Source organism: Mya arenaria, chromosome 5, assembly GCF_026914265.1.
Source record: "Mya arenaria isolate MELC-2E11 chromosome 5, ASM2691426v1".
Classification (NCBI taxonomy): domain Eukaryota; kingdom Metazoa; phylum Mollusca; class Bivalvia; order Myida; family Myidae; genus Mya; species Mya arenaria.
The window spans coordinates 25,838,272-25,862,076 of NC_069126.1; the positions used below are offsets into that span (position 1 = coordinate 25,838,272).

The 23,805-nt window shown below is 43.7% G+C and overlaps 1 pseudogene; it reads left to right on the forward strand.

Annotated features, from left to right (window-relative positions):
- Nucleotides 1-4,093: 4,093 nt before the first annotated feature.
- LOC128236236 (uncharacterized) lies at nt 4,094-21,970 on the forward strand (annotated as a pseudogene).
- Nucleotides 21,971-23,805: the final 1,835 nt, after the last annotated feature.

The following is a 23,805-nucleotide window of genomic DNA, read 5'->3' on the forward strand; positions in this document are numbered from 1 at the left end:
CCATATATCACCTGGTATGTACAATGATGTGAATTGTGGATGTGAGGCCGCCATTATCACCAGGCTATGAATACACAATGATGTGAATTGAGGATGCCAGACCCCATATATCACCTGGTATGTACAATGATGTGTACTGTGGATGCCGGGCCCCAAATATCACCAGGTGATCAAAACACAATGATGTGAATTGGGGATGCCAGGCCCCCGATATCACCTGGTATGTACAATGATGTGAATTGGGGATGCCAGGCCCCTGATATCACCTGGTGATTAATACACAATGATGTGAATTGGGGATGTTAGGCCCCCGATATCACCTGGTATGTACAATGATGTGTACTGTGGATGCCAGTTCCCCGATATCACCTGGTATGTACAATGATGTGAATTGGGGATGCCAGGCCCCCGATATCACCAGGAGATCAATACACAATGATGTGAATTGGGGATGCCAGGCCCCCGATATCACCAGGTGATGAATACACAATTATGTGAATTGGGATGCCAGGCCCCCGATATCACCAGGTGATCAATACACAATGATGTGAATTGGGGATGCCAGGCCCCCGATATCACCAGGTGATCAATACACAATGATGTGAATTGGGGATGCCAGGCCCCCGATATCACCAGGTGATCAATACACAATGATGTGAATTGGGGATGCCAGGCCCCCGATATCACCAGGTGATCAATACACAATGATGTGAATTTGGGATGCCAGACCCCATATATCACCTGGTATGTACAATGATGTGTACTGTGGATGCCAGGCCCCCGATATCACCTGGTATGTACAATGATGTGAATTGGGGATGCCAGGCCCCCGATATCACCTGGTATGTACAATGATGTGAATTGGGGATGCCAGGCCCCCGATATCACCTGGTATATACAATGATATGAATTGTGGATGCCAGGCCCCCGATATCAACTGGTATGTACAATGATGTGATTTGTGGATGCCAGGCCCCCGATATCACCTGGTATGTACAATGATGTGAATTGGGGATGCCAGGCCCCCGATATCACCTGGTATGTACAATGATGTGAATTGGGGATGCCAGGCCCCCGATATCACCTGGTATGTACAATGATGTGAATTGGGGATGCCAGGCCCCCGATATCACCTGGTATGTACAATGATGTGAATAGGGGATGCCAGGCCCCCGATATCACCTGGTTTGTATAATGATGTGAATTGGGTATGTCAGGCCCCCGATATCACCTGGTATGTACAATGATGTGAATTGGGGATGCCAGGCCCCCGATATCACCTGATATTTACAATGATGTGAATTGGGGATGCCAGGCCCCCGATATCACCTGGTATATACAATTATGTGAATTGGGGATGCCAGGCCCCAAATATAACAAGGTTATCAATACACAATGATTTTAATTACATCATCATGCCCTATACATTATACACTGTAAATTTTCTTTTTAAAGGGGTCAAATGTTTTTTTAATCATGCCATGCTGTTTTGTGGAAATAATGATATGCTTGAGATTAAAATAATGACTTAAGTGTTTTCATGTTATTGTGTAGTGACCCCATAATAATTTTGGTATCATTTGAAAATATTTTTATAATTGGAAAGTTAATATGCATAACGTAAGAGTTGAAAAACCATTTGTTTGGCCTTGGAAGATGGCAATATTGGCCAGTTCACGTCTCGTTTCAGTTGAAATAAAGAACAGACATTTATAAACTGTATAATGCATAACTTTATTACTTATGTTTCTTCGGATATTTATTTTACATCAAGTGAAAGAAATATGTTATCAGTATTCAAACCCTTTCCAAATGAAAACATCATTATTTAAGGTCAGATGGAAATTCGAATATGTTCATGAATATGTTCAGATGTAGAACTGTACACATCAAACAACTCACATGTACCTCTAGTAATAGTCTTTAATTTGAAGTTGAACTAAGTCTTATTGAAATTGAAAGTCCCAATTTGACCAATGTTCAAGGTTCCGCCCTTTAGTCAGGTTACGGGCAACTGAATGGAGGAGGTTACAAGCAACTGAATACAGCCAGTAATGAGTTGTCAACTTTGAAAAGACATTTGATCTCAACTAGCTATATATTTTTGAATGGTATATTTTCAGTGCTTGAGCCTTGAATTTTATTTGAAATTACGTAAACTATGTTGAGTGTATGTTTTAAAATGAAAACAATTTCTTATATGAGCGATCAAATTGGGGATAACTCGTGGAGTTAGTTTTGCTGAATATAGATGAAGTTTTCTTTCCTTTTAGATAAGTGAAACTACTACTACCATCATCATCATCATCATCATCATCATCATCATGTTCGTTGATTTTTTCTATGTGATCACATAGCTTGTCTACCTCGTCTTCGTATAATTTAGGGTTCATTTTGGCAATCAACAGAAAATGGAGCGAGAGCAGCAAGGCCGCAGGCCAAGAAAACTACTATTCGAAGACGATAAATGACTATGAGTAATAAGGACTAGACACTCGTATCGTGATAATTGTCACTATCGGTAAGGTTCAATAATTTTATCCAACATTTTGTGACACAATAGTTCTACATCTCCATTGCCCATAAGTCGTCCGTTAAGTAAATGGAAGCTGTTACAAAAAAGTGATTTTTAAGAAAACCGAAAACACAGCGAAACATTAGCGAAAAACAACACTATTTTCCCGCGATAACTGACGCTCTATGCGAATCAAGAGAATGAACACTCTAACAAGACGAACCTTGTGGTGTAATGTCTTCGCGGAGAACGAAGAATTGATGAAAATATCAGCTTTCGTTGCTGGAACGCAAACAAATGACAGACGTCTAAATATTGACGACAGTGGTGTACTTTGAAGACTCTTGGTTTAAAAACGGTTTCGAATATAATTAAATATAATCCCTAATTTGGCATTTGCTGTTTTATTTGAATACCAATTTTTGGATATGTGTTTTTTTTATGTTAACATCATGAATTTATTTGTTAAACAACGGAAACAACTTAAGGAACAGGTTCAGAGTTATTGTTTGTTCTACGCTATAAAAGTAGACCTCGTATAATAATTACTAACTCATTTTGTCAAAGAAGAACTATGTGTGAAGTGATTAGGCATTTTCGCCGCAAATAGGTTTTCTTTACACATACAATATGGTTCGTGGCTAACAGTTTACGGTGTCTAACTGTATACGATGACTAACTGTATATAGTGACGATCTGTATATGGTGGCGAACTGTTTACGGTGACGAACTGTATATAGTGACGATCTGTATATGGTGGCGAACTGTATACGGTGATGAACTGTATACAGTGGCGATCTGTATAACGTGACGAACTGTATACGGTGATGAACTGTATACGGTGTCGAACTGTATACGGTGACGAACTGTATACGGTGTCGAACTGTATACGGTGGCGAACTGAATACCGTGACAAACTGTATACGGTGACGAACTGTATACGGTGTCGAACAGTATACGGTGACGAACTGTATATAGTGGCGATCAGTATATGGTGACGAACTGTATATAGTGGCGGTCTGTATGTGGTGGCGAATTGTTAACGGCGACGAACTGTATATGGTGGCGAACTGCATATAGTGGGGAATTGTATACGGTGACGAATTGTATACGGTGATGAACTGTTTACGGTGACGAACTGTATATGGTGACGAACTGTATATAGTGGCGATCTGTATATGGTGGCGAATTTTATACGGTGACGAACTGTATATAGTGACGATCTGTATATGGTGGCGAACTGTATACGATGACGAACTGTATACATTGGCGAACTGTATACGGTGGCGAACTGTAAACGGTGGCGAACTGTATATGATGACGAACTGTATATTGTGTCGAACTTTATACAGTAACGAACTGTATATGGTGGCGAACTGTTAATCGGTGGCGAACTATATACGGCGGCGAACTTTATAGTGACGAAGTGTATGCGGTGGCGAACTGTATACAGTGACGAACTGTATACAGTGTCGACTAGTATACGGTGACGAACTGTATACGGCACTACATTCCAATTATCGTTGTAAATGTCGATTTTATATTCAAATGAGCATGCCAATGTACTGAAGTAACATACTTTCGTTCATGTACGTTCATGTACGCCACTGATAAGGAGTTACTGCCTCACACTATGGATTGTATTAACAAAGCTTTGACTTTGATTTGTAAGTAGCTATATGTTTTTACTATTTAGATAATTTAGAGCAAAACGTTTCTTTTCATTTTTGATCCCTGGGTAACGATTAACCGTGACTATACAGTCTCCTGACTCTTAAAACTTACTTTTGTGCGTGTACAAATGCTTTGTCGTGTGTGTAGCGTTGCTCTCACTGTCACGATTAAGCCTGCGATTGCCAACGATTTAGAACATATTGGTGATTCCTGACAGTTGATGAACACATTCGTAACAGCATCTCAGTGAATCGTGGTGTGATAGTGGTGGATCGTGGTGATCATATCGTGGTGGGTCTTGTGTATCGGGTGATGGTGGTGAATCGTGGTGTGATAGTGGTGGATCGTGGTGATCATATCGTGGTGGGTCATGTGTGTCGGGTGATGGTGGTGAATCGTGGTGTGATAGTGGTGGATCGTGGTGATCATATCGTGGTGGGTCTTGTGTGTCGGGCGATGGTGGTGAATCGTGGTGTGATAGTGGTGGATCGTGGTGATCATATCGTGGTGGGTCTTGTGTGTCGGGTGATGGTGGTGAATCGTGGTGTGATAGTGGTGGATCGTGGTGATCATATCGTGGTGGGTCTTGTGTGTCGGGTGATGGTGGTGAATCGTGGTGGGTCTTGAATGTGGGGTGATTGTGGTGAATCGTGGTGGGTCTTGGATATTGGTGATGGTGGTGAATCGTGGTGGGTATTGTGTGTCGGGTGATGGTGGTAAATCGTGGTGGGTCTTGTGTGTCGGGTGATGGTGGTGAATCGTGGTGGGTCTTGTGTGTCGGATGATGGTGGTGAATCGTGGTGGGTCTTGGATATGGTGTGATTGTGGCAAATCGTGGTGGGTCTTGTGTGTCGGGTGATTGTGGCGAATCGTGGTGGGTCTTGTGTGTCGGGTGATGGTGATGAATCGTGGTGGGTCTTGTGTCTAGTGTGTCGGGTGATGGTGGTGAATCGTGGTGGGTCTTGAATGTGGGGTGACTGTGGTGAATCGTGGTGGGTCTTGGATATGGTGTGATTGTGGCGAATCGTGGTGGGTCTTGTGTGTCGGGTGATGTTGGTGAATCGTGGTGGGTCTTGTGTGTCGGGTGATGGTGGTGAATCGTGGTGGGTCTTGAATGTGGGTTGATTGTGGTGAATCGTGGTGGGTCTTGTGTGTCGGGAAATGGTGGTGAATCGTGGTGGGTCTTGTGTGTTGGGTGATGGTGGTGAATCGTGGTGGGTCTTGAATGTGGGTTGATTGTGGTGAATCGTGGTGGGTCTTGTGTGTCGGGTGATAGTGGTGAATCGTGGTGGGTCTTGGGTGTCGGGTGATTGTGGTGAATCGTGGTGGGTCTTGTCTGTCGGGTGATTGTGGCGAATCGTGGTGGGTCTTGTGTGTTGGGTGATGGTGGTGAATCGTGGTGGGTCTTGTGTGTTGGGTGATGGTGGTGAATCGTGGTGGGTCTTGTGTGTTGGGTGATGGTGGTGAATCGTGGTGGGTCTTGAATGTGGGTTGATTGTGGTGAATCGTGGTGGGTCTTGTGTGTTGGGTCATGGTGGTGAATCGTTGTGGGTCTTTTGTGATGGGTGATGGTGGTGAATCGTGGTGGGTCTTGTGTGTTGGGTGATGGTGGTGAATCGTGGTGGGTCTTGAATGTGGGTTGATTGTGGTGAATCGTGGTGGGTCTTGTGTGTTGGGTGATGGTGGTGAATCGTGGTGGGTCTTGTGTGTTGGGTGATGGTGGTGAATCGTGGTGGGTCTTGAAAGTGGGTTGATTGTGGTGAATCGTGGTGGGTCTTGTGTGTCGGGTGATAGTGGTGAATCGTGGTGGGTCTTGTGTGTCGTGTGATTGTGGTGAATCGTGGTGGGTCTTGTCTGTCGGGTGATTGTGGCGAATCGTGGTGGGTCTTGTGTGTCGGGTGATTGTGGTGAATCGTGGTGGGTCTTGTGTGTCGGGTGATTGTGGTGAATCGTGGTGGGTCTTGTCTGTCGGGTGATTGTGGCGAATCGTGGTGTGTCTAGTGTGTCGGGTGATTGTGGTGAATCGAGGTGGGTCTTGTGTGTCGGGTGATTGTGGCGAATCGTGGTGGGTCTTGTGTGTCGGGTGATTGTGGCGAATCGTGGTGGGTCTTGTGTGTCGGGTGATTGTGGCGAATCGTGGTGGGTCTTGTGTGTCGGGTGATGGTGGTGAATCGTGGTGGGTCTTGAATGTGGGGTGATTGTGGTGAATCGTGGTGGGTCTTGTGTGTCGGGTGATTGTGGTGAATCGTGGTGGGTCTTGTGTGTCGGGTGATTGTGGCTAATCGTGGTGGGTCTTGTGTGTCGGGTGATTGTGGTGAATCGTGGTGGGTCTTTTGTGTCGGGTGATTGTGGTGAATCGTGGTGGGTCTTGTGTGTCGGGTGATTGTGGTGAATCTTGGTGGGTCTTGTGTGTCGGGTGATTGTGGTGAATCGTGGTGGGTCTTGTGTGTCGGGTGATTGTGGTGAATCGTGGTGGGTCTTGTGTGTCGGGTGATTGTGGCGAATCGTGGTGGGTCTTGTGTGTCGGGTGATTGTGGCGAATCGTGGTGGGTCTTGTGTGTCGGGTGATTGTGGTGAATCGTGGTGGGTCTTGTGTGTCGGGTGATGGTGGTGAATCGTGGTGGGTCTTGAATGTGGGGTGATTGTGGTGAATCGTGGTGGGTCTTGGATATGGTGTGATTGTGGCGAATCGTGGTGGGTCTTGTGTGTTGGGTGATGTTGGTGAATCGTGGTGGGTCTTGTGTATCGGGTGTTGGTGGTGAATCGTGGTGGGTCTTGAATGTGGGTTGATTGTGGTGAATCGTGGTGGGTCTTGTGTGTCGGGTGATGGTGGTGAATCGTGGTGGGTCTTGTGTGTTGGGTGATGGTGGTGAATCGTGGTGGGTCTTGAATGTGGGTTGATTGTGGTGAATCGTGGTGGGTCTTGTGTGTCGGGTGATAGTGGTGAATCATGGTGGGTCTTGTGTGTCGGGTGATTGTGGCGAATCGTGGTGGGTCTTGTCTGTCGGGTGATTGTGGCGAATCGTGGTGGGTCTTGTGTGTTGGGTCATGGTGGTGAATCGTGGTGGGTCTTGTGTGTTGGCTGATTGTGGTGAATCGTTGTGGGTCTTGTGTGTTGGGTGATGGTGATGAATCGTGGTGGGTCTTGAATGTTGGTTGATTGTGGTGAATCGTGGTGGGTCTTGTGTGTCGGGTGATGGTGGTGAATCGTGGTGGGTCTTGTGTGTTGGGTGATGGTGGTGAATCGTGGTGGGTCTTGAATGTGGGTTGATTGTGGTGAATCGTGGTGGGTCTTGTGTGTCGGGTGATAGTGGTGAATCGTGGTGGGTCTTGTGTGTCGGGTGATAGTGTTGAATAATGGTGGGTCTTGGATATGGTGTGATTGTGGCGAATCGTGGTGGGTCTTGTGTGTTGGGTGATGGTGGTGAATCGTGGTGGGTGTTGTGTGTTGGGTGATGGTGGTGAATCGTGGTGGGTCTTGTGTGTTGGGTGATGGTGGTGAATCGTGGTGGGTCTTGAATGTGGGTTGATTGTGGTGAATCGTGGTGGGTCTTGTGTGTTGGGTGATGGTGGTGAATCGTGGTGGGTCTTGTGTGTTGGGTGATGGTGGTGAATCGTGGTGGGTCTTGAATGTGGGTTGATTGTGGTGAATCGTGGTGGGTCTTGTATGTTGGGTGATGGTGGTGAATCGTGGTGGGTCTTGTGTGTTGGGTGATGGTGGTGAATCGTGGTGGGTCTTGAACGTGGGTTGATTGTGGTGAATCGTGGTGGGTCTTGTGTTGTATGTCGGGTGATTGTGGTGAATCGTGGTGGGTCTTGTGTGTCGGGTGATTGTGGCGAATCGTGGTGGGTCTTGTGTGTCGGGTGATTGTGGTGAATCGTGGTGGGTCTTGTGTGTCGGGTGATTGTGGTGAATCGTGGTGGGTCTTGTGTGTCGGGTGATTGTGGTGAATCTTGGTGGGTCTTGTGTGTCGGGTGATTGTGGTGAATCGTGGTGGGTCTTGTGTGTCGGGTGATTGTGGCGAATCGTGGTGGGTCTTGTGTGTCGGGTGATTGTGGCGAATCGTGGTGGGTCTTGTGTGTCGGGTGATTGTGGCGAATCGTGGTGGGTCTTGTGTGTCGGTGATGGTAGTGAATCGTGGTGGGTCTTGAATGTGGGGTAATTGTGGTGAATCGTGGTGGGTCTTGTGTTGTGTGTCGGGTGATTGTGGTGAATCGTGGTGGGTCTTGTGTGTCGGGTGATTGTGGTGAATCGTGGTGGGTCTTGTGTGTCGGGTGATTGTGGTGAATCGTGGTGGGCATTGTGTGTCGGGTGATTGTGGTGAATCTTGGTGGGTCTTGTCTGTCGGGTGATTGTGGTGAATCGTGTTGGGTCTTGTGTGTCGGGTGATTGTGGTGAATCGTGGTGGGTCTTGTGTGTCGGGTGATTGTGGCGAATCGTGGTGGGTCTTGTGTGTCGGGTGATTGTGGCGAATCGTGGTGGGTCTTGTGTGTCGGGTGATTGTGGCAAATCGTGGTGGGTCTTGTGTGTCGGGTGATGGTGGTGAATCGTGGTGGGTCTTGAATGTGGGGTGATTGTGGTGAATCGTGGTGGGCCTTGGATATGGTGTGATTGTGGCGAATCGTGGTGTGTCTTGTGTGTCGGGCGATGATGGTGAATCGTGGTGGGTCTTGTGTGTCGGGTGATGGCAGCGAATCGTGGTAGGTCTTGGATATGGGGTGATTGTGGTGGATCGTGGTTGGTCTTGGATATTGGTGATTGTAGTGAATTGTGGTGGGTCTTGTGTGTCGGGTGATGGTGTTGAATAATGGTGGGTCTTGGATATGGTGTGATTGTGGTGAATCGTGGTGTGTCTTGGATATGGTGTGATTGTGTTGAATCGTGGTGGGTCTTGTGTGTCGGGTGATGGTGGTGAATCGTGGTGGGTCTTGTGTGTCGGGTGATAGTGTTGAATAATGGTGGGTCTTGGATATGGTGTGATTGTGGTGAATTATGGTGTGTCTTGGATATGGTGTGATTGTGGTGAATCGTGGTTGGTCTTGGATATGGGGTGATTGTGGTGAATCGTGGTGGGTCTTGTGTGTCGGGTGATTGTGGCGAATCGTGGTGGGTCTTGGATATTGGTGATGGTGGTGAATCGTGGTGGGTCTTGAATGTGGGGTGATTGTGGTGAATCGTGGTGGGTCTTGGATATGGTGTGATTGTGGTGAATCGTGGTGGGTCTTGGATATGGGGTGATTGTGGTGAATCGTGGTGGGTCTTGAATGTGTGGTGATTGTGGTGAATCGTGGTGGGTCTTGGATATGGTGTGATTTTGGTGAATCGTGGTGGGTCTTGGATATGGGTTGATTGTGGTGAATCGTGGTGGGTCTTGGATATGTGTTGATTGTGGTGAATCGTGGTGGGTCTTGGATATGGGGTGATTGTGGTGAATCGTGGTGGGTCTTGGATATGGTGTGATTGTGGCGAATCGTGTTGGATCTTGTGTGTCGGGTGATGGTGGTGAATCGTGGTGGGTCTTGTGTGTCGGGTGATGGTGGTGAATCGTGGTGGGTCTTGTGTGTCGGGTGATGGTGGTGAATCGTGGTGGGTCTTGTGTGTCGGGTGATGGTGGTGAATCGTGGTGGGTCTTGTGTGTCGGGTGATGGTGGTGAATCGTGGTGGGTCTTGGATATGGTGTGATTGTGGTGTATCGTGGTGGGTCTTGTGTGTCGGGTGATGGTGGTGAATCGTGGTGGGTCTTGTGTGTCGGGTGATGGTGGTGAATCGTGGTGGGTCTTGTGTGTCGGGTGATGGTGGTGAATCGTGGTGGGTCTTGTGTGTCGGGTGATGGTAATGAATCGGAAAGAGCCATGAAAGCGTTACACTTTTCAAAATTGTCTTGATTCTGCTACGGTTTGTTCTAAAAGTAATGCTATCGTAACTCACCCGGGAATTGTGTTGCGGGCATCGGGTGTCCATTGTGGGACTTTACTTAGTAGTTGTTGCTGAGTGTTCTATATCGTGACTTAAATATCAAGACGACTCAGTAATTGAATACGATTTGCTACCCATTATACGATTATTGCCCCTCCTCTACGTTAATTGGCCGGGGGAAATCTTCATGTGTGCGTGTTTGTGTTTGTGTGTGTGTTGGGGGGGGGGGGGGGGGGGGTGAAAAACAGGCTGAAGCTGATTTAAGAAATAGGCTGCAAATCCAGAATATAAAAGCTAGAATGCTAGCATTAGTCTATATTTCATACCCAAACGTGTTCAAGTGTTCTATGCTGTGTAGACTGTGATACAGACAAAAATTGCGTGTGAAGAAAAAAAACTACAATATACATATAAAACATGCCACATACTGCGGAATGGTAATAACTATTTAGAGTTTAATAATGAAATCTTTCACTATCTTGTTCGGCATACACAAACCAAATTTTACAATGAATTACAAGGTGCCACGTTCATTAAAAGTGTTATTCCCGGCCATCAGACACACAAGTTTGGTTTTGGTCATGATAAACACAATATATTTAAGAATGGCTTTACCCCTCCTTCTGTCAACCAGTGGTGTTGCGGTCTTTCCGACCGGCGGTCGCGGTCGAATGCGTGGACCTGGACGGTCCAGGATGCGCGAGCCTACTCGCCCAAAACACCAAACTTTGCGAGAACGAGGTGTTCGCGCGCACCGCCTGTCAGCGGACGTGTGGCCTCTGTGGTAAGGCCCAAGTTTATATTATGGCTGTTTTATGTGATTTTAGCAAGACTGCATGGTAAACACGTACCGCTTCAGTTTTAATGTATGCACACATATATATTGGTATATTGTAGTTCTATAATGCATGTTCCTATTTCATCAACACAATGTTTTAGGTTACAAATACACTTTCCTCCCAAATATGATAAAAATATGTAAACACTTTCGGTAGCCGTGACGTGTTACCACTGTGACCAGGCGCTGATCAGCCCCGCCCACTGCAACACCACCAAGGCTTGTCAGCCGGGGGAGGTACGTACGCAGTTTATATTACCAACAACACATTTCACAAAAAGTGAAACCTTATCAATGTTTCACAGTTGTGAAATTGTATTCGCGTGATCACCAAATTAAATTTGTTATATTTCTATTTTTAACTTCACACATTTTAATATTTGTAACATAATCTTAATTTAAAAAAACGCACGCGCACACGCGCACGCACGCACGCACGCACGCACACACACTTAAAGCTAAGCACAAAGGGATTGAAGGTCATGCTAAGGGGGTAATGAAGCTTCAAACATATTGGTTAAAGCTACACACACGAGAACACTTAACACTTAGGGTTTGAAGCAACAAACCAATGGTAAAAACTACACACACTGGAGTTGAAGCTACACACACATGGTGGAATCAACACACACTTGGGTTGAAGCTACACATTACAGTGATAGAACACAACACACACAAAGGGGTTGAAACTACACACAATGATTGAAGCATCACACGCACAGGGATTGAAGAACCACACACACACACGCACACGCACACACACACGCACGCACGCACACGCACACACGCACACACACGCACACACACACACACACACACGCTGAAGCTTAATACACATTGGTTGAAGCTACACATACACGTTGAAGTATTACTGGCCAGGAATGAAACAACACACATGAGTTGAAGACACACCCACGTTGAAACTAAACACACCAGGGCTGAAACAACACTCAGGAGTTTAAGATACACCTATACCACGGTGGAGAACCCACGTGACTTATTTGATAAAGTGCACGGCAACAAATGTCAACAAATCTCGATTTAGGTAAGGTTTTTAAAGATAACTTTCTTAATATTTGGAGAATTCTTGTGAAATAAAGACCAAAAACCCCGCATTTAAAAGATCTATCCACGGTAATAAAGAACTTTCTCTAATATTCTAAAGTTTTACTGAAAATCTTGACCAACTGATTTCTTAGAGTTGAAATCTAAGGCAAAGTGCACGGCTTTTGACAAATCTATCGGTTTACTTCATTTTAGCCGTAAATAATTCATACAAAAATCTTATTTTAAGCATTTTTTTATAGTTTTCAGCGTGTATTGTTTAATATCTAGTTATTTCAAAGGTAAAAACGAACTAAAACCAAATTGATAAAGTACACGGACATTTTAGGATGATAAAGTACACGGTCATTTTAGTTTATGTTTGAAAGTAGAGTGCGGTTTACAAACTAATAGTTATATAAGCATTTTCTATTCGCGAAGTCAGAATGTATAATGTTTAGTTTTTATTTAAGTTGTATCAATAAATTTTGCATTATAACGCACACCTAAATAACTAAATATTTAGCAATTATATTTAATGAGGAGTTGAAAGATAGTCTATGGTATTATTTAAGAGAAAGGCTGCCATTATAAGTTCGATTACTTTTAAATATGCAGATCAATACAGAATCATAAATACATTTCTTCAAAAATCAGATAGTTTTACTTATAAATTTTAATATTGAAACAACACACATGAGTTAAAGCTTAACACACAAGGGTTGAAACAACACACAAGAATTGAAGCTTAACACACAAGGGTTGAAACAACACACATGAGTTAAATCTTAACACACAATGGTTAAAACAATACACAAGAATTGAAGCTTACCACACTAGGGTCGAAACAACGCACAGTGGTTGAAGCTTACCACACAAGGGTTGAAACAACGCACATATGTTGAAGCTTACCACACCAGGGTTGGAATAACGCACATATGTTGAAGCTTACCACACCGTGGTTGAAACAACGCACATGCGTAGAAGCTTAACACACAGGGGTTGAAACAACAAAAAGGAGTAGAGGCTTAACACACAAGGGTTGAAACAACGCACAGTGGTTGAAGCTTACCACACAAGTGTTGAAACAACGCACATAATTTGAAGCGTAACACACCGGGGTTGAAAAACACACAGGGGAAGAAGCTTACCACACAATGGATGAAACAACGCACAGTCGTTGAAGCTTAACACACCGGGGTTGAAACAACGCACATGAGTAGAAGCTTAACACACAAGGGTTGAAACAACGCACATAAGTTGAAACTTAACACACCTGAGTTGAAGCTTATCACACAGGGGTTGAAACAACGCACAGTGGTTGAAGCTTTCCCGCACAAGGGTTGAAACAACGCACATACGTTGAAGCTTAACCTACCGGGGTTGAAACAACGCAGAGGAGTAGAAGCTTATCACACAAGGGTTGAAACAACGCACAGTGGTTGAAGCTTTCCAACACAAGGGTTTAAACAACGCACGTAAGTTGAAGCATAACACACCGGGGTGGAAACAACGCTCAGGAGTAGAAGCTTAGAAAGCAAGGGTTGAAACAACGCACATGAGTTGAAGCTTACCACACAAGGGTTGAAACAACGCACAAGAGTAGAAGCTTACCACACAAGGGTTGAAACAACACACATTGGTTGAAGCTTAACACATAAGCGTTGAAACAATACACGTAACCAAAAGCTTAATACACAAGGGTTTAAACAATACACAAGAATTAAAGCTTACCACACAAGGGTTGAAACAACACACAGTAGCTAAAGATTAACACACAAGGGTTGAAACAATACACAAGGATTGAAGCTTAATACACAAGGTTTGAAACAACACACATGAGTTAAAGCTAAACACACAAGGGTTGAAACAACACACATGAGTTAAAGCTTAACACACAATGGTTGAAACAATACACAAGAATTGAAGCTAAACACACAAGGGTTTCAACAACGCACAGTGGTTGAAGATTACCACACAAGGGTTGAAACGACACACATAAGCTAAAGATTAACACACAGTGGTTGAAACAATACACATGAGTCAAAGCTTAACACACAAGGGTTGAAACAACACACAAGAATTGAAACTTAACACACAAGGTTTGAAACAACGCACAGGAGTTGAAGCTTACCACACAAGGGTTGAAACAACACATATGAGTTAAAGCTTATCACACAAGGGTTGAAACAACGCACAAGAATTGAAGCTTAACACACAAGGGTTGAAACAACACACAAGAATTGAAGCTTAACACACAAGGGTTGAAACAACACACATGAGAAGAAGCTTACCACACAAGGGTTGAAACAACACACACGAGTTAAATCTTAACACACAAGGGTTTAAACAATACACAAGAATTGAAGCTTACCACACTAGGGTCGAAACAACGCACAGTGGTTGAAGCTTAACACACAAGGGTTGAAACAACTCACATATGTTGAAGCTTACCACACCAGGGTTGGAACAACGCACATATGTTGAAGCTTACCACACCGGGGTTGAAACAACACACATTCGTAGAAGCTTACCACACAAGGGTTGAAACAATGCACATACGTTCAAGCTTAACACACAGGGGTTGAAACAACAAAAAGGAGTAGAGGCTTACCACACAAGTGTTAAAACAACGCACATAATTTGAAGCGTAACACACCGGGGTTGAACAACACACAGGGGAAGAAGCTTACCACACAATGGTTGAAACAACCCACAGGCGTTGAAGCTTAACACACAAGGGTTGAAACAACGCACATAAGTTGAAGCTTAACTCACAAGGGTTGAAACAACGCACAGGAGTAGAAGCTTACCACACAAGGGTTGAAACAACGCACATTCGTTGAAGCTTAACTCACAAGGGTTGAAACAACGCACATAAGTTGAAGCTTAACTCACAAGGGTTGAAACAACGCACATAAGTTGAAGCTTAACACATCGGGGTTGAAACAACACACCTGAGTAGAAGCTTATCACACAGGGGTTGAAACAACGCACAGTGGTTGAAGCTTTCCCACATAAGGGTTGAACAACGCTCATACGTTGAAGCTTAACACACCGGGGTTGAAACAACGCACATGAGAATAAGCTTATCACACAAGGTTTGAAACAACGCGCAGTGGTTGAAGCTTTCCAATACAAGGGTTGAAACAACGCACATAAGTTGAAGCATAACACACCGGGGTGGAAACAACGCTCAGGAGTAGAAGCTTAGAAAGCAAGGGTTGAAACAACGCACATAAGTTGAAGCTTAACACACAAGGGTTGAAACAACACACACGAGTTAAATCTTAACACACAAGGGTTAAAACAATACACAAGAATTGAAGCTTACCACACTAGGGTCGAAACAACGCACAGTGGTTGAAGCTTAACACACAAGGGTTGAAACAACTCACATATGTTAAAGCTTACCACACCAGGGTTGGAACAACGCACATATGTTGAAGCTTACCACACCGGGGTTGAAACAACACACATTCGTAGAAGCTTACCACACAAGGGTTGAAACAATGCACATACGTTCAAGCTTAACACACAGGGGTTGAAACAACAAAAAGGTGTAGAGGCTTACCACACAAGTGTTGAAACAACGCACATAATTTGAAGCGTAACACACCGGGGTTGAACAACACACAGGGGAAGAAGCTTACCACACAATGGTTGAAACAACGCGCAGGCGTTGAAGCTTAACACACAAGGGTTGAAACAACGCACATAAGTTGAAGCTTAACTCACAAGGGTTGAAACAACGCACAGGAGTAGAAGCTTACCACACAAGGGTTGAAACAACGCACAGTCGTTGAAGCTTAACTCACAAGGGTTAAAACAACCCGCACATAAGTTGAAGCTTAACTCACAAGGGTTGAAACAACGCACATAAGTTGAAGCTTAACACACCGGGGTTGAAACAACACACCTGAGTAGAAGCTTATCACACAGGGGTTGAAACAACGCACAGTGGTTGAAGCTTTCCCACATAAGGGTTGAACAACGCTCATACGTTGAAGCTTAACACACCGGGGTTGAAACAACGCACAGGAGAATAAGCTTATCACACAAGGTTTGAAACAACGCGCAGTGGTTGAAGCTTTCCAATACAAGGGTTGAAACAACGCACATAAGTTGAAGCATAACACACCGGGGTGGAAACAACGCTCAGGAGTAGAAGCTTAGAAAGCAAGGGTTGAAGCAACGCACATAAGTTGAAGCTTAACACACAAGTGTTGAAACAACACACGAGTTAAATCTTAACACACAAGGGTTAAAACAATACACAAGAAGTGAAGCTTACCACACTAGGGTCGAAACAACGCACAGTGGTTGAAGCTTAACACACAAGGGTTGAAACAACTCACATATGTTGAAGCTTACCACACCAGGGTTGGAACAACGCACATATGTTGAAGCTTACCACACCGGGGTTGAAACAACACACATTCGTAGAAGCTTACCACACAAGGGTTGAAACAATGCACAAACGTTCAAGCTTAACACACAGGGGTTGAAACAACAAAAAGGAGTAGAGGCTTACCACACAAGTGTTGAAACAACGCACACCGGGGTTGAACAACACACAGGGGAAGAAGCTTACCACACAATGGTTAAAACAACGCACAGTCGTTGAAGTTTAACACACAAGGGTTGAAACAACGCACATAAGTTGAAGCTTAACTCACAAGGGTTGAAACAACGCACAGGAGTAGAAGCTTACCACACAAGGGTTGAAACAACGCACAGTCGTTGAAGCTTAACTCACAAGGGTTGAAACAACGTACATAAGTTGAAGCTTAACTCACAAGGGTTGAAACAACGCACATAAGTTGAAGCTTAACACACCGGGGTTGAAACAACACACCTGAGTAGAAGCTTATCACACAGGGGTTGAAACAACGCACAGTGGTTGAAGCTTTCCCACATAAGGGTTGAACAACGCTCATACGTTGAAGCTTAACACACCGGGGTTGAAACAACTCACAGGAGAATAAGCTTATCACACAAGGTTTGAAACAACGCGCAGTGGTTGAAGCTTTCCAATACAAGGGTTGAAACAACGCACATAAGTTGAAGCATAACACACCGGGGTGGAAACAACGCTCAGGAGTAGAAGCTTACCACACAAGGGTTGAAACAACGCACATAAGTTGAAGCTTAACACACAATGGTTGAAACAACGCACAGTCGTTGAAGCTTAACACACAAGGGTTGAAACAACACACAAGAGTAGAAGCTTACCATACAAGGGTTGAAACAACGCACAGTGGTTGAAACTTAACACACAAGGGTTGAAACAACGCGGATCGGTTGAAGTTTATCATACAATGGTTGAAACAACGCGCAGTGGTTGAAACTTAACACACCGGGGTTGAAACATCGCACATGAGTTGAAGCTAACCACACCAGGGTTGAAACAACGCACAGTTGTTGAAGTTTAAAACACCGGGGTTGAAACAACGCACAGTGGTTGGAGCTTAACACACAATGGTTGAAACAACGCCCTGTCGTTCGAGTTTAACACACAAGGGTTAAAACAACACAGACGAGTAGAAGCTTACCACACAAGGGTTGACACAACGCACAGTGGTTGAAGCTTAACACAAAAGGGTTGAAACAACGCGAAGTGGTTGAAGCTTATCATGCAATGGTTGAAACAACGCGCAGTGGTTGAAACTTAACACACCGGGGTTGAAACAACGCACATGAGTAAAAGCTAACCTCACCAGGGTTGAAACAACGCACAGTGGTTGAAGTTTAAAACACCGAAGTTGAAACAACGCACATTGGTTGAAGCTTAACACACAAAAGTTGAAACAACGCAGAGTTTTTGAAGCTTAACACACAAGGGTTGAAACAATACACAAGAGTAGAAGCTTACCACACAAGGGTTGAAACAACGCACCATGGTTGAAGCTTAACACACAAGGGTTGAAACAACGCGAAGTGGTTGAAACTTAACACACCGGGGTTGTAACAACGTTCATGAGTTGAAGCTAACCACACCAGGGTTGAAACAACGCACCGTGGTTGAAGCTTACCACACAAAGGTTGAAACAACGCGAAGTGGTTGAAGCTTATCATACAATGGTTGAAACAACGCACAGTGGTTGAAACTTAACACACCGGGGTTGAAACAACGTACATGAGTTGAAGCTAACCACACCAGGGTTGAAACAACGCAAAGTGGTTGAAGCTTATCATACAAGGGTTGAAACAACAAACAAGAGTAGAAGCTAACCACACCAGGGTTGAAACAACGCACCATGGTTGAAGCTTACCACACAAGGGTTGAAACAACGCGAAGTGTTGAAGCTTATCATACAATGGTTGAAACAACGCGCAGTGGTTGAAACTTAACACACCGGGGTTGAAACAACGTACATGAGTTGAAGCTAACCACACCAGGGTTGAAACAACGCAAAGTGGTTGAAGCTTATCATACAAGGGTTGAAACAACACACAAGAGTAGAAGCTTACCACACAAGGGTTGAAACAACGCGCAGTGGTTGAAACTTAACACACCGGGGTTGTAACAACGTTCATGAGTTAAAGCTAACCACACAAGGGTTGAAACAACGCACCATGGTTGAAGCTTAACACACAAGGGTTGAAACAACGCGAAGTGGTTGAAGCTTATCATACAATGGTTGAAACAACGCACAGTGGTTGAAACTTAACACACCGGGGTTGTTACAACGTTCATGAGTTGAAGCTAACCACACCAGGGTTGAAACAACGCACCATGGTTGAAGCTTACCACACAATGGTTGAAACAACGCGCATTGGTTGAAACTTAACACACCGGGGTTGAAACAACGTACATGAGTTGAAGCTTACCACACCAGGGTTGAAACAACGCAAAGCGGTTGAAGCTTATCATACAAGGGTTGAAACAACACACAAGAGTAGAAGCTTACCACACAAGGGTTGAAACAACGCGCAGTGGTTGAAACTTAACACACCGGGGTTGTAACAACGTTCATGAGTTAAAGCTAACCACACCAGGGTTGAAACAACGCACCATGGTTGAAGCTTACCACACAAGGGTTGAAACAACGCGAAGTGGTTGAAGCTTATCATACAATGGTTGAAACAACGCGCAGTGGTTGAAACTTAACACACCGGGGTTGAAACAACGTACATGAGTTAAAGCTAACCACACCAGGGTTGAAACAAAGCAAAGCGGTTGAAGCTCATCATACAAGAGTTGAAACAACACGCAAGAGTAGAAGCTTACCACACAAGGGTTGAAACAACGCGCAGTGGTTGAAACTTAACACACCGGGGTTGTAACTACGTTCATGAGTTAAAGCTAACCACACAAGGGTTGAAACAACGCACCATGGTTGAAGCTTAACACACAAGGGTTGAAACAACGCGAAGTGGTTGAAGCTTATCATACAATGGTTGAAACAACGCACAGTGGTTGAAGTTTAACACACCGGGATTGAAACAACTGACATGAGTTGAAGCTTATCACACCAGGGTTAAAACAACCCGCAGGAGTTCAAGCTTACCACACCAGGGTTGAAACAACGCACAGTGGTTGAAGCTTATCATACAACGGTTGAAACAACACACAGTGGTTGAAGTTTATCATACAATGGTTGAAACAACGCGCAGTGGTTGAAGCTTATCACACAATGGCTGAAACATAGCGCAGTGGTTGAAACTTAACACATCGGGGTTGAAACAACGCACATGAGTTGAAGCTAACCACACCAGGGTTGAAACAACGCACAGTTGTTGAAGTTTAACGCACCGGGGTTGAAACAACGCACAGTGGTTAAAGCTTATCATACAAGGGTTGAAACAACACACAGTGGTTGAAGTTTAACACACCTGGGTTGAAACAACTCACATGACTTGAAGCTTACCACACAAGAGTTGAAACAACGCACAGTTGTTGAAGCTTACCACACCAGGGTTGAAACAACGCATATGAGTTGAAGCTTAATGCACCAGTCTATTGTTACCACGGCCTCCCAGGTCCGGAGAATAGCGGGGACTTTGACTTTCGGTCCAGCCAACCCCGGCTAAAATCCCCGCCCTGCGGGGACGAACAGATGGTAAAATCCCCGGCAAATGCCTTATAGTAAATCAGATATTCCGGCGGAAGGAACCAACTCCTTCTAAAGCTTAATGCTTTAAATTAGCCTAGTGTTCCAACTGAACGATAAAGTAAGAGGAATAATCCGTTATTAAATATTCTACTACCAAACTTATTTGGCCAACGTTGACCAAAACATTCGCTCATTTAAACACATCAATTAATTTAATGAAAGTTACAGAATGCCTTAAATTATAACACCAATGGCTTTTCATGAACTATGGAAGAGTCCTAGTGCCACAAAATGTTATATTTTTAATGATAATCTCCTAATACTATCTCGTAACTGGGACGTTATATCTCCTAATTAGGAGAAAGCCCCGGAGAAAGTAACTCGTTATTATTAATTATTATCTCGTAACTAGGACGTAAATTTTCCTAACTACGAGATAGTATTTCATAAATTGCTATTGACTGTGGCAATAATATGGTTTGTTGTTACAGAGATGTATGGTGACGGAAGTGGCATCCTCCAGGGACGGACATCACGAGTTCCACCTTAACTGCGCTGCCCTCGAGGTAAGTTAACTGCGCTGCCCTCGAGGTAAGAATTCGTTTAAAAACAACAACTGTCCCGTGTGTGTACGCCAGTAGCTCACATATTATTTATAGAACTTGCCTATGATATACAAATTACCAGACGTCAAGAACATACATGAGCAAAAATGTTCTACGTCCGTCGGTTAGAACATTCAATACTTTTTCACTTCCGACATTTAGAACATTCAAAACATTTCTAAAACTCTAACAACAGTCGTTGAAACACATGCGTATATAACTATAACGTTGGAATTCCGTCGTTAGGTCACTTTGTATGTAAAAACATGTTCTAGGTCAGTAGGGTACAATATATATCGGTGAACTTATAATCAAAATTAGAATACCTTTTATCGTTTGAGTATATTGATGTGTCTTGTTAAACAATTCAAATCCAGCTGAGCTCTTCATATATAATAATTTTAACAGGTATGTGATGGAAGTGCCCTGTGGTTGCACAGTAACGCAATGGTGGTGGGCCGTCGGCGGCGGGATATCAGTTCCCACTGCTGCGACACAGATCTGTGTAACCAGGCGTCCACCGCCACCCAGCCACCGTCCACTACACTGACAACAACATCGGCCCCCACCACCGTCACCCAGAGTAAGCTCTGCTTCAGCTATAAGTACTTAATGTGTCATGCTGTTCTGACAGCCTGATGACTTCTCATATTTCGAAATTATCTATTTTGCATTACGAAAAAAGTATGCATCCTACTCAAACTGACTATTTTAAGCCTGCACTAGAGACATTCTCTTCATGGTGGAGTACGCAGAGGTAGCAGACGCGGCCACCACATCGGGCGTGCGGCAGTTCCTCGTCGGCGTGACATCGTCTATTGCCGTGGGGCCCACCGACAACCACATCGCAATTTCCATGTATGACAGCGGAATCAACCATGAAGTCAGGTTTAAAGATATACAAGAAACTCATCTCATTGTGAGAAAAATCAACAGCCTTGTCTTAGATCACAGGAGGTCATCTATTGACCTTAACCACGTGATAAACAATCTTCATCACAAACCGGAAACAATGGAGAGCGTCCGTCCGTGCCAAACGTGGTCGTCTTCATATCCAACCACCGGACGGACACAAAAAACCACCTGGTGGGAAGGGCCATCCCCGGAAGCGCCGCTGCCACCCTGGCTTCACTGGCTCCAACTGTAATCGTGGTGGACGTCGGGTCGGCGAGTCTCGGTGACGCCGTCCAGTACGCAACCGACGCAAATCACGTAATTCACGTCTCTATGTACGGCGACCTTCCGTCCCAAGTAGCCAACGTTGTCTCTTTGGTGTGTCAATAATATGAAAGGTCAATAAATATGACAGAGAAGAAATTTATGTTTCTGCACATTTTTCTACATTCATTAAGTATGTTAAACATTGTGTTATCGCATGTTGATATTTTAAGTGAATGAAAATCATTTAGAAACGTTAGATTCTATTAAGTCTACCTTTCATTGCATGTATTGTGTTTAAAGTATACATAGGTTTAATCAATGTACGATTCCAAACAAGCACTTTCTCACATGTGACGAAGCAGCACGCAAAACAGATCATGTTTTCGACACCAGACGGCGCAAGTTCGGGAAATTGTACAATACCGGACAAACACTGACAGGTATTTTGCTATAACAATCACAAAGTTGCGGAGCTTAATTTCAATTGTAGAACTCATAAGATCAAATTAAGTCCTTATTGACACTGCCTTCGAGAAATATTTCGTACTCGTCACAACAGTAACTCAATGTACGAACGTTGTCCGGAAGTACGATTCAACAAGCATTTGGCATTCGTCGGTCTCCCTAAAATCGTGGCCCCTGGTAACATTTAACCAAATCTAATTTAACGCTCTGCAAATCGCCATATATTGCGATCTTACACTGACACCCGAACATTTTTGCTTTTTATCATATGCTGAGAGGATATAAATTGACATGTAATGGCTGTTTAAAAATTGCGCGCCAAATTGTATGCTAACGTAACGTAATGACGTCGTTGAGATTGTGTCCAAACTCTGTTTGCGCTGACGTTTGATTTAGAACTGAGAGCGGGCTAAAATTTCAAAGCAGTGAAAAATATAAAAATGTTATTTCGCTGTTTGCAATGTGTTATAAAAACAGTGAAATAATAGATTTATTACACTTAAGAATCTTTAAAAAATCACCAGAAATCATGTTATAATTAAAAAAACCAACAACATGTACTTTACGGTTCTTTCGATAATTTCATCACCTTTTTGCCACGATTTTTTCGTTGAATACGTCTGTTCTTTCCCTCGTCCATAAAATGGAAAGTGTTACAGCAAAGGGACATAACGTGGTATAATTCAGCCCGTCATCATTTCGAATCCGTTTTGAAAATTACATTATATTTACCTTGATGCTTCCTGACATTCGCCATTCATGTTAAATATTGGAAAACTATACAAGTAAAGAGAGTGAGTCCAGAGTCTAAGAAGATAGCAAGAGTAAAATGACAGTTAAGATGATTTGACATGATTACATCTGAAATGAATGAATTAATTGATAATTGACCGTCAAATTATTCAGAGAGCACACGCATTGCACATTAATGTATATTCAAACCTCGAACACCACTTTTTACCGACCAAGAATAACGAAGCTAGCAAAACAGTTGCTCGAATAACGAATTCAGGATGCTATGTAACAAGAAAAGCCAGTGATTTTAGCTTCAATACCTTTTTTATGGAACGCCACAACTGTCTTATGTTTTGACATATTATGCTATATTGTCTTACTTACATGCTATTTTGTCTAACTGACATGCTATTATGTTTAAAAGACATGTTATTGTGTCTAAATGAAATGTAATTTAGGCTAACTAGAATGTTATTATGTCTAACAGAAAATTGATTATGTCTAACTAACAGGTAATCATGTCAGACTGACATGTTATTATGTCTACCTGACGCGTTTTTATGTCTAACCTACATGTATTTATGTCGAACCGACATGCGATTATGTTTAACTGACATGCTATCATGTCAAACTGACACGTTTTATGTCTAACTTACATGTGGTTATGTCTAACTGAAATGCGATTATGTTTAACTGACATGCTATCATGTCAAACTGACACGTTGTATGTCTAATTTACATGTGATTATGTCAAACCGACATGCGATTATGTTTAACTGACATGCTATCAT